Source organism: Peromyscus eremicus, chromosome 2 (genome assembly GCF_949786415.1).
Source record: "Peromyscus eremicus chromosome 2, PerEre_H2_v1, whole genome shotgun sequence".
Taxonomy (NCBI): domain Eukaryota; kingdom Metazoa; phylum Chordata; class Mammalia; order Rodentia; family Cricetidae; genus Peromyscus; species Peromyscus eremicus.
In genome coordinates this window covers 28,353,597-28,367,090 of record NC_081417.1, presented here as the reverse complement: position 1 = coordinate 28,367,090, position 13,494 = coordinate 28,353,597, and the positions used below count along the sequence as shown (strand labels likewise).

The 13,494-nt window shown below is 41.3% G+C and overlaps 1 protein-coding gene across 1 annotated transcript in view; it reads right to left on the bottom strand.

Annotated features, from left to right (window-relative positions):
- The window catches only part of Mrps28 (mitochondrial ribosomal protein S28), a 119,967-nt gene that overhangs the window by 80,090 nt on the left and 26,383 nt on the right, over positions 1-13,494 (bottom strand). The window lies entirely within an intron of this gene.

The following is a 13,494-nucleotide window of genomic DNA, read 5'->3' as shown; positions in this document are numbered from 1 at the left end:
CTCTCGCAAGACTCCCAAAAGTTGCTTGAGTCCTTCTTTTGTTTCTCAGGTAATATTATATCCTTCTGAGGTCTTTGATGTAGTTGAAGACTAGATAGTTATAATTTCCTTAGTTATGATAAAAGATAAGTTAGATATAAAACCTTAGACTCACAAATATAGGCTAGATAAGATATCTTCTTTAATTCTGCCAAATACAAATAGACTAGATATTGTAACTGTAATTCTTGCTTGATCATTGTTTTGTTATATGTAATTTTACTATGTGAAAGTTAAAACCTTCCTTTAAAAAAAAAAAAGAAAAGGGGAAGTGCTGTGGATATTGCTCTGTATAAATAAAATGCTGATTGGCCAGTAGCCAGGCAGGAAGTATAGGCGGGACAAGCAGAGAAGAGAATTCTGGAAACAGGAAGGCTGAGTCAGGAGACGCTGCCAGCCACCACCATGAGTACCAACATGTAAGATACTGGTAAGCCACAAACCATGTGGCAAGGTATAGATTTATAGAAATGGGTTAATTTAAGATACAAGAACAGCTAGCTAGAAGCCTGAGTCATTAGGCCAAACAGTTTAAATTATATAAGCGTCTGTGTATTTATTTTATAAGTGGGCTGCCGGGGCTTGGCGGGACCCAGAGAGAAGCTCTCCAGCTACAGGTAGACAAAGAGGAGGGACAGATTTAAGCACCAGCTAAGAGGGCAGGGCAGGGGAGGAGCTCAGTGGTAGACACTGCTGTCTAGCACATGCAAGGCCCTGGATTTGATACCCCAAACAGCCACGAGTAAAGAAAGGAAGGGCTGGTGAGAGACAAGAAAGAGGAAAAAGAAACAGCAACAAGGCTGACAGAAACTTGCAGATGGACTGGATTTAAGAGTTTAGAAGAAGAGTTGCAATGAAGAGACCAACTCCCAGCTCTCAGTAACTCGATTACTCAAAGCAAAAACTACAGCCTGACAATTAGTCTGAAATCAGCCAGGCTCTCGTATAAGAAGAAGTAAATATTTAGAGAACTGAGCACCAGCAGCCTGAAAAAGAGCTTTTGCCATCATGACAGGGTAAAAGGGGGTCAGGCAGAAAGAAAGAGACGTAGAAACCTGAGCTGACAGGACCTGACACACCCCATGGATGCTTCCCAATTATCCCCAAATGACATCAGTCTACTTAGAATATGCATAAGTAAGGGGACAAAGGTCTGGATGCCTAGAATCATACCAACTAGAAAAAAATGAAAGGTATCTTATAAATATATTAACAATTTAGGGTTAAAAAGTGACTAATACTACTAATACTAATACTACTAATATTGGTGATAAAAACCACATCAACATTAAAAATATGGCAAAGGATGCCAGGCAGTGGTGATGCACGCCTTTAATCCCAGCATTTGGGAGGCAGAGGCAGGTGAATCTCTGATTTTGAGGCCAGCTTGGTCTACAGAGTGAGTTCCAGAACAGCCAGGGTTACACAGAGAAACCCTGTCTCGAATCCTGTTGGGAGGCCTTGCTGACTGGTCAGAGGTTGCAGTCTATCATGGCAGCTCTTTCCAAAGCTCGGGGACATGAGACTCCCTCCCTCCCCAGTGAAACTTCCTGCTCTCTGCCTGCCCTTATCTGGAGAATGTCCCTCAGTTGAGAGGACTGACCTTATCTGAAAGCTGTCTCTAAGCCAGATGCCTGATTTATGTTCAGCATGACCCTTGGCACAGATCCCTGCTAGAAGCCTCACCTGCCACACATATGGTAACTAAGACTTGTACTAGGAGTCTTATGATAGGACCATGCCATTTATTCAAATTAGATTTGTCCCCAGACTTCCCAATCCTATATATTCCCTATACTCTGGAATAAAGTTGAGCAGATTCACCAAAGCTGTTTCCGTGTACCCACAGCTGTCCAAACCCTGTTCCCACTTCTGCTCCCTCCACCCTCATGGAACAATGCTGCCAACAATCCTGTAGAAGCCGAGTCACAGAATCCTTGCCCCACAAGGAAAATATAGAAAAGGTAGAAAAACATTTTCCTTTTCTTAACTCTTTTTCTACCACACAGTTCATTGGTTTTATGAAGAGTTATTTATAACGGGGCAGGGGAGATGGCTTAGCCAGCCAAGGCCACTGTACAAGCACAAGCACCTGAACTTGGATTCCTAGAACCATCTAAAAAGCCAGCCATGACAACATGCACTCTCAGCTTAGCACTAGAGGGAGGGGGAGGGTGAAGACAGGTAGCTCCTAAAGCCCACTGGCCACTAACCTAGCCAAATTGATGGGCTTCAAGTTCAGCAGGGGACCCAGGCTCAGAAGGACACTTGTGGTCAGTGATCAAGGGAAGACACCAGTGTCTGGCAAGTACTACATGTACACATGTACATTTACCCATGTGCACATGAGCACACACTTACACTTACAAATTAGAAACAACACACAGAGAAATTTTAAAAGCAGTTGTAAGATTTTTTAGAATAGAAGTTGAGCTTTGTTCATAAAACATATGTACATAAACCTTGCACACCTCCTCATCTAGGAGACAGGCCAATCCATACTCCCACCCCCATGAAGCAGGTCTAGTGACTGACTTCTTACAGAGTAGGGTGTGATCGAAAATGCATGCTCCAGGATACCTTTACCATGCTTCCCCTGGCTCACTTTCTTAGATTACTCATGAAAGCACTCACTCAATCCAGATGGAGAGATCCATGTGGAAGGAATTGAGGCCTCCTGCCAACAACCAGCATGTTAATGCTATGGTCTGGATCTGGAATGTTCTCCAAAGATTCAGTGTTCATGGTTTGGTCACCAGCCCATGGCACAACTGGTAGTCCTCCACTCCCAACCAAGCCTTACGATGACTACTTACCAGGCAAATACCTCACATGAACTTCCTAAGAGACCCTGAGCCAGAATCATTGATTCCTGGACCATATCAATTACATCAATTACTATTCTAAGTTACTAAGTTTTGGGATAACTTGTTACACACTGTAATGGTTGGCTTTGTGTGTCAACTTGACACAAGCTGGAGTCATCAGAGAGGAAGGAGCCTCAGTTGAGGAAATGCCTTCATGAGATCCAGCTGTAAGGCATTTTCTCATTTAGTGATCATGGGGGAGGGCCCAGCCCATGGTGGGTGGTGCCATCCCTGGGCTGGTGGTCCTGGGTTCTATAAGAAAGAAGGCTGAGCAAGCCATGTGAAGCAAGCTAATAAGCATTATCCCTCCATAGTCTCTGTTATCAGCTCTCATCTCCAGGTTCCAGCCCTGCTTAAGTTTCTGTTCTGACTTCCTCCAATGAAGGACTATGATTTGGAAGTCAAATAAACCTTTCCCTCCCCATCTTGCTTTTTGGTCATGGGGTTTCATCGGAGCAATAGAGACCCTAACAAAGACACACTCAAATCAATACCAACAATCAATCACACTATGTGCATTCTTGATTCTCTGCCATACTTCATGCCACTTACTCAGAAGTGTCCTTTCATTACTTAATTCCTAACAACTTCTCCATCTTTTAGATTCTAAAGTTCCATCTTTTAGAAAAGATATTTTTTCTGCTTATGAAACCATCTTAGCTCTTTCTCTAAACACCTCATTCACTTGGGCATTTGCTCATACATTTTTCTGCATTTTTATGTTCTACAGATCTTTCAAACTGTATTCAGCATACTGTAGTGAAGGTATGCAAAAGATTTGCTGCAGAAAAATCAAATTACACATGCACACATGCATGCATGAACACACAATTGTACTGGAAGTGAATCTGAACAGCATGAAGTAGCAAAGCTGGATGTGAAGGACATAAAGGAGCTATGTATGCTATCTCAGGTATGCTCATCAGTGCCAAAGCATTGGGGTAAGTTACTTAAAATGCCAGCCTTCGTTTCTTCAGTGTTTTTAAACAAGTGTCCTAACAGTATTAGTATCAGAGTAATAAAAAGGCTTAAGAAAATAATGTATGCAATTTTATTCATGAGGTGTTTTGCATAGAGAGAATGTTCAACAAATGTGTGTAGACGAATTTCTAAATGGTCTTATTAAATAAAAAGCATGGAGCCAAATATAGGGGTGAAAGCCTTAGAGAGATCAGGGAAATAGGAAAACCACCAGCCAACCTTACCTCACCAACTCGGCAGCTTCCAAATTCAAGTTACTTCCTTTCTACCCACGTCTATATGCCTTGCTGTTCTGCCATCTGATTTGCTCTCTGTCTAGCTACATCACTTCCTCTTCCTGGCCAGCTCTGTCACTTCATGTCTGTACAGACCTCCAGAACTCTACGGTTGGTATGGGGATTAAAGGCGTGTGTCACCACACTTGGCTCTGTTCCCTAGTGTGGCATTGAACACACAGAGATCCTGCCTATTAAGTGATAGGATTAAGGGCATGTGCTACCACTACCTGACTTCTTTGTTTACTTACAATGGCCTGCTATTTCCTCTGATCTCCAGGCAAACTTTATTTATTAAAGCACAAATAAAATATCACTACATTTCAAGACAAATAAAATATCACCACAAATGTGAAATATTGTTTATGTTACAATAACCACAAATTACAAAATATGTGTTGAAATACTAGTCTCTAAGTCTCTAGATGTTACCAAGTAGTAATGAATTAATGAAAAATTATACAGGCTAAAACTGAACCCAGATCTTCCATTAAAACAACTTCTAATATTTGGAAGTTTCACTTTTGACCTAAGTGTTAGGTGTGAAGCCTTGACTGTTTCTCTTCAGGTTCTATGTCAAAGCTTTTGTGGGAACACTTAAAAAGGCTGCACTCCTTGAGAAGCAGCCACATCAAGCCATGGCCAGGTCACCTGTGACCTCTGCAGTCCTGCAAGGGCAAAAACAACTCACTGGACATTTCTCTGCCCTCTGGAGTTGTACACAGGTGGTAATACAAAGCAATCAGTTCTGAGACCAACAGAACAAGAATCTGTAACAATCAAGCCAACAGCAAACTCCAAAAGCAGTTTCTATGACATGCATGCAACTAGGGAAAACTGAACCTCCTAATACTATGCCCAGGCTACACCATATCTTTCCACAACCTGGACATTTCTAGAAGAGATCAATAATTGACAATCTGACCACATGTGAACATATAATTCATATAACTACTGTCTTTTATTTAAAAGTTAAAGATAACACACCCCTTTACTTGTAAATTGTCGTAGATGTATTAAAGAGGAGCTAGCTCACAGGGGGAGTCTAAATCACCAATCTAGGCAAAAATAGACACACTTTTAAGGTGTGTTCTTTCTCTTCTGAAATAAGAGACTCAATTCAAAGTTTTATTTTCTCTTTGCAAATAATACACCTTGAAAACCTGAGTTTTTGAAACATTCACTATATATTCCACTCTCTATTTGACCCTATATATTTCATAACCTGAAATAGAAACAAAGACTGGGAAATTAGCTTGTTTATTCCACCCCAGTGTCAAACAAAAGTACAAATAACATTCAGGGCACGTGCAAGTTACCTTGGAGCTGCCAATCATGCTTGTTTTGAAACTCTTCGATTTTCAGAGCTGTCAATCACATGTGTTGTGATAGAGATGCCAGAGTAAAGATAATGCATTAAGAGACACAACCCTCATTTACACATTAATAAATAAAAGGACTTTTTACTTATACAACTGAGCTGAATGATTTTACAGAAATGCTTGCAATTCCTGGAAAATGAAAATATAACAATGAAATGAAAAGGTTCGAGAATTTGACAAATCAATAAGCATTGATGAACCGTGGGGATTCTGTATTTTGGTAAAGGTAGAAGCACTCCTTGCCTGGCAACTAACCAGAAGTTGAATGCCCAAGAATGAGAATGAGAGAATCAAACTGGTCTTAATATGAGCAAGCAGGCAAAAATGTTAAAATAGCAGCCTTCTGTTCTACCTCCCCAGGACAACTCAACTCACTACCTACCTTGCAAGTCACATCTAAAACAGAATACTGTTCAAATCCCACCTCCTGCCTCCTGTATCAAGACCAGGCTCGTCTCTCTACTTTGCTGTGGGCCTTCTGCTTTCCTCACCTCAGACTTTATTCACACTGCCATCATTTCTTTCTAAGAGTTTCCTCAATGACCTAACTGTAGCATTTTTCTTTCAGTCAACACTCCACACCTCTTCCAGAAAGACCTCACTAAAACACAAAAGTGGGCCGGGCGGTGGTGGCGCACGCCTTTAATCCCAGCACTCGGGAGGCAGAGCCAGGTGGATCTCTGTGAGTTCGAGGCCAACCTGGGCTACCAAGTGAGTCCCAGGAAAGGCGCAAAGCTACACAGAGAAACCCTGTCTCGAAAAACCAAAAAAAAAAAAAAAAAAACAAAAAAAAAACACAAAAGTGATCCATGTTACCTGTTAAAATATTTCAACGGCTATTTGTCCCCTACCAAATGAAGCCATACCTTTTAGAGCAGCATGTATATTACTGAGAACCTGTATTCTGCCCACCTTTCCTATCACTTCTCCCTTAACTCAGGTTAACTAAACCACCTAGGTTCCCAGGAGACATGGGCTCTCTCATCTGCCAACCAACTCTCCTGCTCTCACTCATACTTCCCGACTCTTTTCAGTAGCCCCTCTGCCACAGCCTCCCCGATGCAAGCAGTGGGGACACTGATGCCTCGTCTCCATTCCTGAAGATCATAGTCAAAAGAATGACCATGGCGTTATTTGTGTGGGTTTATTCTCTGTACTGTGGACTGAATCAACTCTCAGGATGCAGAGGTTATCTTTAATCTGTGTATCATTAGCATTAATAATACTGAGGTAGCTTTATTATGGTGGTCCTCAACTTTCCTAAGGCTATAACCCTTTACTACAGTTCCTCACATTGTGGTGATCCCCGCCATAAAATTATTTTTGTTGCTACTTCATAACTGTAATTTTTGCTACCATTATGAATCATAAATATCTATGTTTTCCGATGGTCTTAACTCCTGTTCTTAACACAGGTTAAGAACCACTGCTCTACAAGCTACACACTTAAAAATTTCTGGACTCAATGAAAAATTATACTATGCTCTGTTTGTTTGAAAATAAATGTTTTACAGGTATATTCCAAAGCAACCAAACTAATCAATATCATAAAGCTATTCTTTAGGCTTCACAATTTTTTAAAGGAATTTCATGATCTACTTATAAGTTCACTGTAAGAATTTTCACTTCTTCAAACACAGTGTAGAATCCAATAATCCCCCCTTATTTTCCCTATTATTCCTACTGAAGGTGTTAAAGTTTCTGCCACGACAAATGCTCTTGTCCCAAACACTCAGCACCTTGGCTGGTTCAACAGACACTGCTCTAATGTGACAACCCCTATCAAGGGCATCAGTGAACAGGCAAAGCCCACACCAGCTCCACTTCACTCATCAGGAAGTCAGTTATCTGGTGACATCAAGTATTCCCAGAAGCCAATGAGAACACAGCTAAAGAACTTGAGAAACTGTCACAATACATGTCGAAGCTCATGTGTTAAAATGTGTGCACTTGGAGAAGAGGCTGCTAGGTCCTTATTCAGGAGCTGTTCTTAGTTTAAGCACAACATATTTCTCAGGTTTCAGCACACTGGAATAGGAAAATGCAAAAGATCCGAGCGAGCAGAAATGGGCATCATAGCAGAAAAGGAGAGTTGAAACAAAACTACAGAACTGGGGGTTATGTGGTTACTGAGCAGTAATTCTATATGGTATCTGTGTAATGATAAAATATATAAATTCATATTTGTAATTATGACCTTGGGAGATAAGAAACAAAAGGTTAAGTTTTAGGTCCAATGAAATTCAAAGCTGCTACGTTCTATAAAAGCACCAATCAAATAATTAAAATTTAAGTATTATGTGTATCAACAGACTTCTGTTCCCTGCAAAGTAAACTGCATTTCTAAATAACATGAGGCATGCTGACTTCAGCTACCAATCACTTTTAACCATAACCAATTCCTGTTACTACCATCGTCATGAAAATTACAATTTCAATTTATTCTAAAAAGCCTGGGCCCACTATTCATTACCGTACTCGTGATAACACTATCAAAATATGGAATACCATAGTCAGTTTAGGATGTTACAACAAAGACTAAGAAAAACAGTAGCTTACAAACAACAGCAACATATTTTTCATAGTTCTGAAAGTTAAGGAGTCCAACGTGGTGCCAGCCGAGTCTGTGTCTGAAGAAGGCCAAGTCCTGGAACACTGTATCCTCAACCGGTGGAAAGATCAAGGAAGCTCTCAAGCGCCTCTTCTTCAAAAGCACTAATGCCACTCTTGAGGGAAGCACTCTCATGACTTAATCCCTTTCCAATAGCCCAACCTCATAATAGCATCAACTGGTGATTATGTTTTAACATCTGAATCTTGGGACACACGCACATGCACACGCACGCTCGCTCACTCACTCAGACCACAGCAACCATGGCCACCTGGCCAGTATAGTGTAGCAAACTACCCTGTATTCTTTAGCAGATCTGCATCTCCCTTTCTCACTAATACACCACCTTCAGTGTCCCTGGTAGAAAAGTACTACATAGGTGAAACTACATTTTGACGACATGTGAATGATCTTATGCTTCATGATCTGGAAAGCAGCGAAGTTGGGCAGAAACCCTTCCTGGGCCCTGGATTAACACAGAGCCCTAGGGTGAAGCTCTGCTTTGTTAATTAATAATTGTGTAGCTGCAGCACATTATGCCCAGAGATTCATTTCATTCATTTAGAAATTAGCAATGATATTGTCTACATTCTGCTTTTTGTGTTCTATTCACACTGGGACATATCTGTTAATTTGAGTGTACATTGTATGCATATGACAGAAGAAAAAATATCTAAAGTAAAGGGTAGGCAGATACTGAAAAAAGTGCTTTGTCTAAATCACAGCAGAAGCCCTCTGGTCATAGAAGAACAAAAGGAGACTCAGACAAAAGAGAGGGATATGCTGTAAGGAAGAGAAGCAAAAGCAAAGGAACTTAAACACATCAACACAGAGCACTGCCTCCTCTTTAAGTGGAGCTCTGGCCCACCTTCTTTTCCTAGCCTTGCCTATAGTGTACGGCTTATGTCTGCCAGGCCACCACTGAAAAGACAGAAAGACATCTGCAAAGCAATACCTTCCAAATTTTACAATCTTTCATTCATCTTTTGTGTGTACGTCTGGGTGGGAGAGTCCAAGAGAAGGTCTTCCTCTGCAGCTTGGGCTGGGCTGGCTCGGTCTACGTATGTCAGACTGACTTGGACCTTCTGCCTCCGGGCTCCAAGTGCTGGATTACAGGTGGGGAACGCCACTCATAGTTTTGTTTCTCAACCTTCAATATTCTTGTTCAATCATTTCTTTAGGAAAATCAACTCTGGAGTCCTTCAAAAACATGAAAATTACCTTTCATGGCTGGGCATGGAGACACATGCCTGTAATCTCAGCACTTAAGTGGAGGCTGAGGCATAAAAGACTATGGTGAGTTCAAGGTCAACCTGAGCTACTTAATAACACCCTAGCTCAAAAAGCAGACCAGCCAATGAAACAAACAACTAAGCAAAGAACTCTCTCTGGTAAGAACAGCTTGAAAAGATATAGTGGGACTCAGCAGGTAAGAGCACTGGCTGACCTTCCAAAGGACAAGCTTAGAACTGCTGAGAGCGGGGTGGGGGGTGGGGGGTGACTCCTTTCTTAGCACTTTTTCCTACTCCCATACAACCCCTCAAGTCTGCCTGCAAAATTCTAGAGATTGCAAACCATTTATTTAAAAAATATAATTTAAAAAATTGGAAATATTTAAATATATTTAAAAAATTGGAAACCATTTGTTTAAAAAAATCTAACGACTCTCCTATATATCTATCTATAACTCTCTCACACATGTGTGTGTGTATCCATATATACAAACCCAGGTCTGGTGGCACACACCTGTAATCTCAGAATCTGGGAGGCTGAAGCAGAACTGTCCCCGAAAGTTTGTGGTCAACCAGGGCTACAGTTGAGACTCTGTCTCAAGAAACAAGGCAATAGCCCCCCAAAAGCAACAGACACTAAGGAGTTTATTAAAGGCTCTTTAGCTTGTGGGAATACTGAAGTAACCAAAATGGTTTACAATCTCTATCAATTTTTCTAAGTCTGAAATATCATTAAACGTATTTACTAAAATAATGATAAATTAAACATACACCTAAACTTACATTTAACTGGCTTTTAGTTATCTTTCACTGTATCCTCCCATTCTTTAAAATGTCCTAAATTAGAATGTAGTCACCCACACAAACATCTGAATGACAGGCTGGGCAGACAGCTTAGTGGTAGAGCATTTACCTAACAAGCAAGTGCCCAAGTGTAATCCTGGCCTGGGGGAAGGAAGTCTGAGTAAAGATAAAACATGATTGTCTACAAGTACTGAAAGAAGAGGAGGAGAGCTCAGGCTGGAGCTGATGAATATTAAATAAACATGCATGCCCTTTTTACCATGACTTCAAATGAGTCAGAACAGAGGAGTTGGTCACTCAGAATCTGTCCATCAGAGGTCTGACACTATGGAAGCAGAATGCAAAGCTCTCTCAAAGCTATAACCTCTGTAGCGAGCTATATAATCTAAACACCGAGATGAGGCACTGCCCGGCTGGACCTCATTACTGCCCATTCCAGTGAGACCTTCTTCCTGGCAGTGACAAAGGTCAGGCCAACATTTGTTTGAAAGCTTCCACCCACAGAGTTTGTTCTGCATACAAATAGGAATGAAACATGGCTGACGTAGGAACTACACTGGCCTTACAGTTTTCTACAGCACTTACAAGTTAAGTGACGAGCACCTATGTAGACCTACAGTAAACTGAAAACTTTCAGGAAGAACCTACACATTTCTACACAAAGAAATCAAGAGATTTAATAAATACTCTGTGGACAGTAGAAAAAAAAAACCTCATGATACAAGAAAAGCTGGACAAAGAACATCCTAGCTTAGTTTCTCTCTTAAAAACCATGTAATGTATTTAGGCAGCAGAAGAAAAAATCAAACCCTCCAGGTTAAATTGTGGCTAAACTGAACTACTCCTTGAGCACACTCAGATATATCACTCCTGGTCCACAGAGCAGGGACGAGCGTGTAAGCTTCAGCTTCTGTTTGTCACTTTTAGAAAGGTCCTCTGGCGACATGTCACATCTACATCAATAGCGGCTGTGAGCAAATGCCTTTTCTGACTATTACTTTCTACTCATCTGCATTTTGTCACCACAGATCCTTTCCCGCTTGTAGGGTACTGTCATTTTAAACACCGTATATGTTTATTTACTGTCTGTTCCTTTTCCCCATTAGGAAGAACCTTTACTTGACAAGGATAGAGAATCATGTTTTCACTAGTCAGTAGTGTACCTGTCAATAGTGCCCAGCACACTAAGATCAAGTAAGTAAAGCCAGGTGGTGGTGGCACACGCCTTTAATCCCAGCACTCTGGAGGCAGAGGCAGGTGGATCTCTGTGAGTTCGAGGCCAACCTGGTCTACAGAGTGAGTTCCAGGAAAGGCACCAAAACTACACAGAGAAACCCTGTCTCAAAAAACCAAAAAAAAAAAAAAAAAAAAAGATCGAGTAAGTGTAAATGAATAGATGAATATACAAATAAGCATATCAACCCTGCACAGCCCTCTTCATGATCTTCATTCATGAGTGCATTAATTTTGTGAGGACTTTGGAAGTTAAGGAGATATCTAGATACCGGACAGATGGTTTGTTGAAGCAGGTGCTGAGAGATAGCTGCTGCAGGTAAACTACAGAACCAAGAGGCACATACATTTAACTCCACTGAATACAGAAGGAAGGGAGGGAGGGAGGGAGGGGGGGAGGGAGAAAAGGAGGGAAGGAGGGAGGAGGGAGGGAGGGAAGGAGAGAGAAAAGAGGGAAGGAGGGAGGGAGGGAAGGGGGAAGGAAGGAAGGAAGGAAAGAAGGAAGGAAGGAAGAAAGGAAGGAAGGAAAAACAGAAGGAAATGAAAACAGCAACTGCTCCAAACACTAGAGATCTTATTTGCTAAAGCTCTGTGAACTGCTCTTCCCTTCTCCTGCCACAAGCCTGGTTAAGTAGATGATTTCACCTTGGAAGACAGACGGTGGTGGGGCTACAAGCAGTCATTTCTGTAAGAATGTGTACTCCTGTGGGGTGCGAACAGTTTTAAATGAAATTCTAAGGGTTAGTAAATATTGCAACAGATTCTAACATTTAACCATTTAAAGCTACACTGTAAAGAATATTCAAAGCATACTATAGTCTCCATAAGAGAATATCTAATCCCAAATACTGGCATTTAAAAATTTGCAATTTATCAAATAAGGAACAAGAATCAAATCTGTAATTCTGAAATTTTCTATTCAAGACACCCTGAAGGCATTCCAAAATATTGTGTTCAAGAAAATGACAACGAAAAAACCGATATTATAAAATCTTAACTCAATGAAAAAAGACCAACCACTATTCATAAAGAATTATCTATGAAAAAATAATAACAAAAGTCCATCCTGAGAGAGAAGCAGTGCCAGATGTAGTAGTATACACCTATAATCCTAGCATTCAGGAGGGAGGCAGAAGCACTCTCCACATTATTTATTGAGTAGAATCTCTCACTTGAACCCAGAGCTTGTTGATTCAACTAGCGCAGAGAAGCAGCTTCCTCCAGGGAACCTAGTTCTGACTCCCATGAGCATTACCACAGTGTCTGTTTTCTAAAACAATCTACCTAACGGCTGCGGGAGGTACTGAGAATAAGTGATGATTGAGTGCACAGCCCTAAAAAGACACTTATATCGTCCCCTCTCAGGCTCAAGGAACACTTCAGAAGAGGGGGCAGAAAACTGTGAGAGCCGTAAGATAGGGAGGAGAGCTGCAAAGTGCCATCTTCCAGGCAAGACATAGACAGGTATGCAATAAACCCTCCCAGAAGCTTCGGGACCGACACTAGACCTGCAAAACGAGCTTATCAACAGCAGGACAAGGACACGAACAGAGGGCAGGCCGAGAGGACCCTGTCTTTTACTCCTGAACTATCTGCTAACAGATTCAGGGAGGGGGAAGTCATTGCTTACAGTCTGTACCCACCGGTGACCCTCCCAGGCTCCAGTGTGCACTTCGACTTCAGTGGTCACATAGATGGTTCTGGTTAAACTAAATGAGTCACACAACAAAACCAAACGCCATGAACCTAGAAAGGGTCTGGTAGGAAGGAGAAAGTGTTCATTGGGATGGGAGGGAGAGAAAAGAGAGTAGGGAGAAAGAGTAATCAAAATGTATCATGTATGTATGAAATTGTCAAAGAACCAAGTTAATTAAAAAAAATCACCTGTGTTCAACAAAACAACAAAAGGTTGTAGCACATCAACCTTTATAAATATACACGTATGAGGGGAGGTACGCATTCACATGTATATGGAGACCAGAAGTCAACATCACAACACTGGATACCATTTTTTTAGGCACTGTCCATCATGTATTCTTTTTTGAGACAGGGTCTTTCATTGGTCTCAAG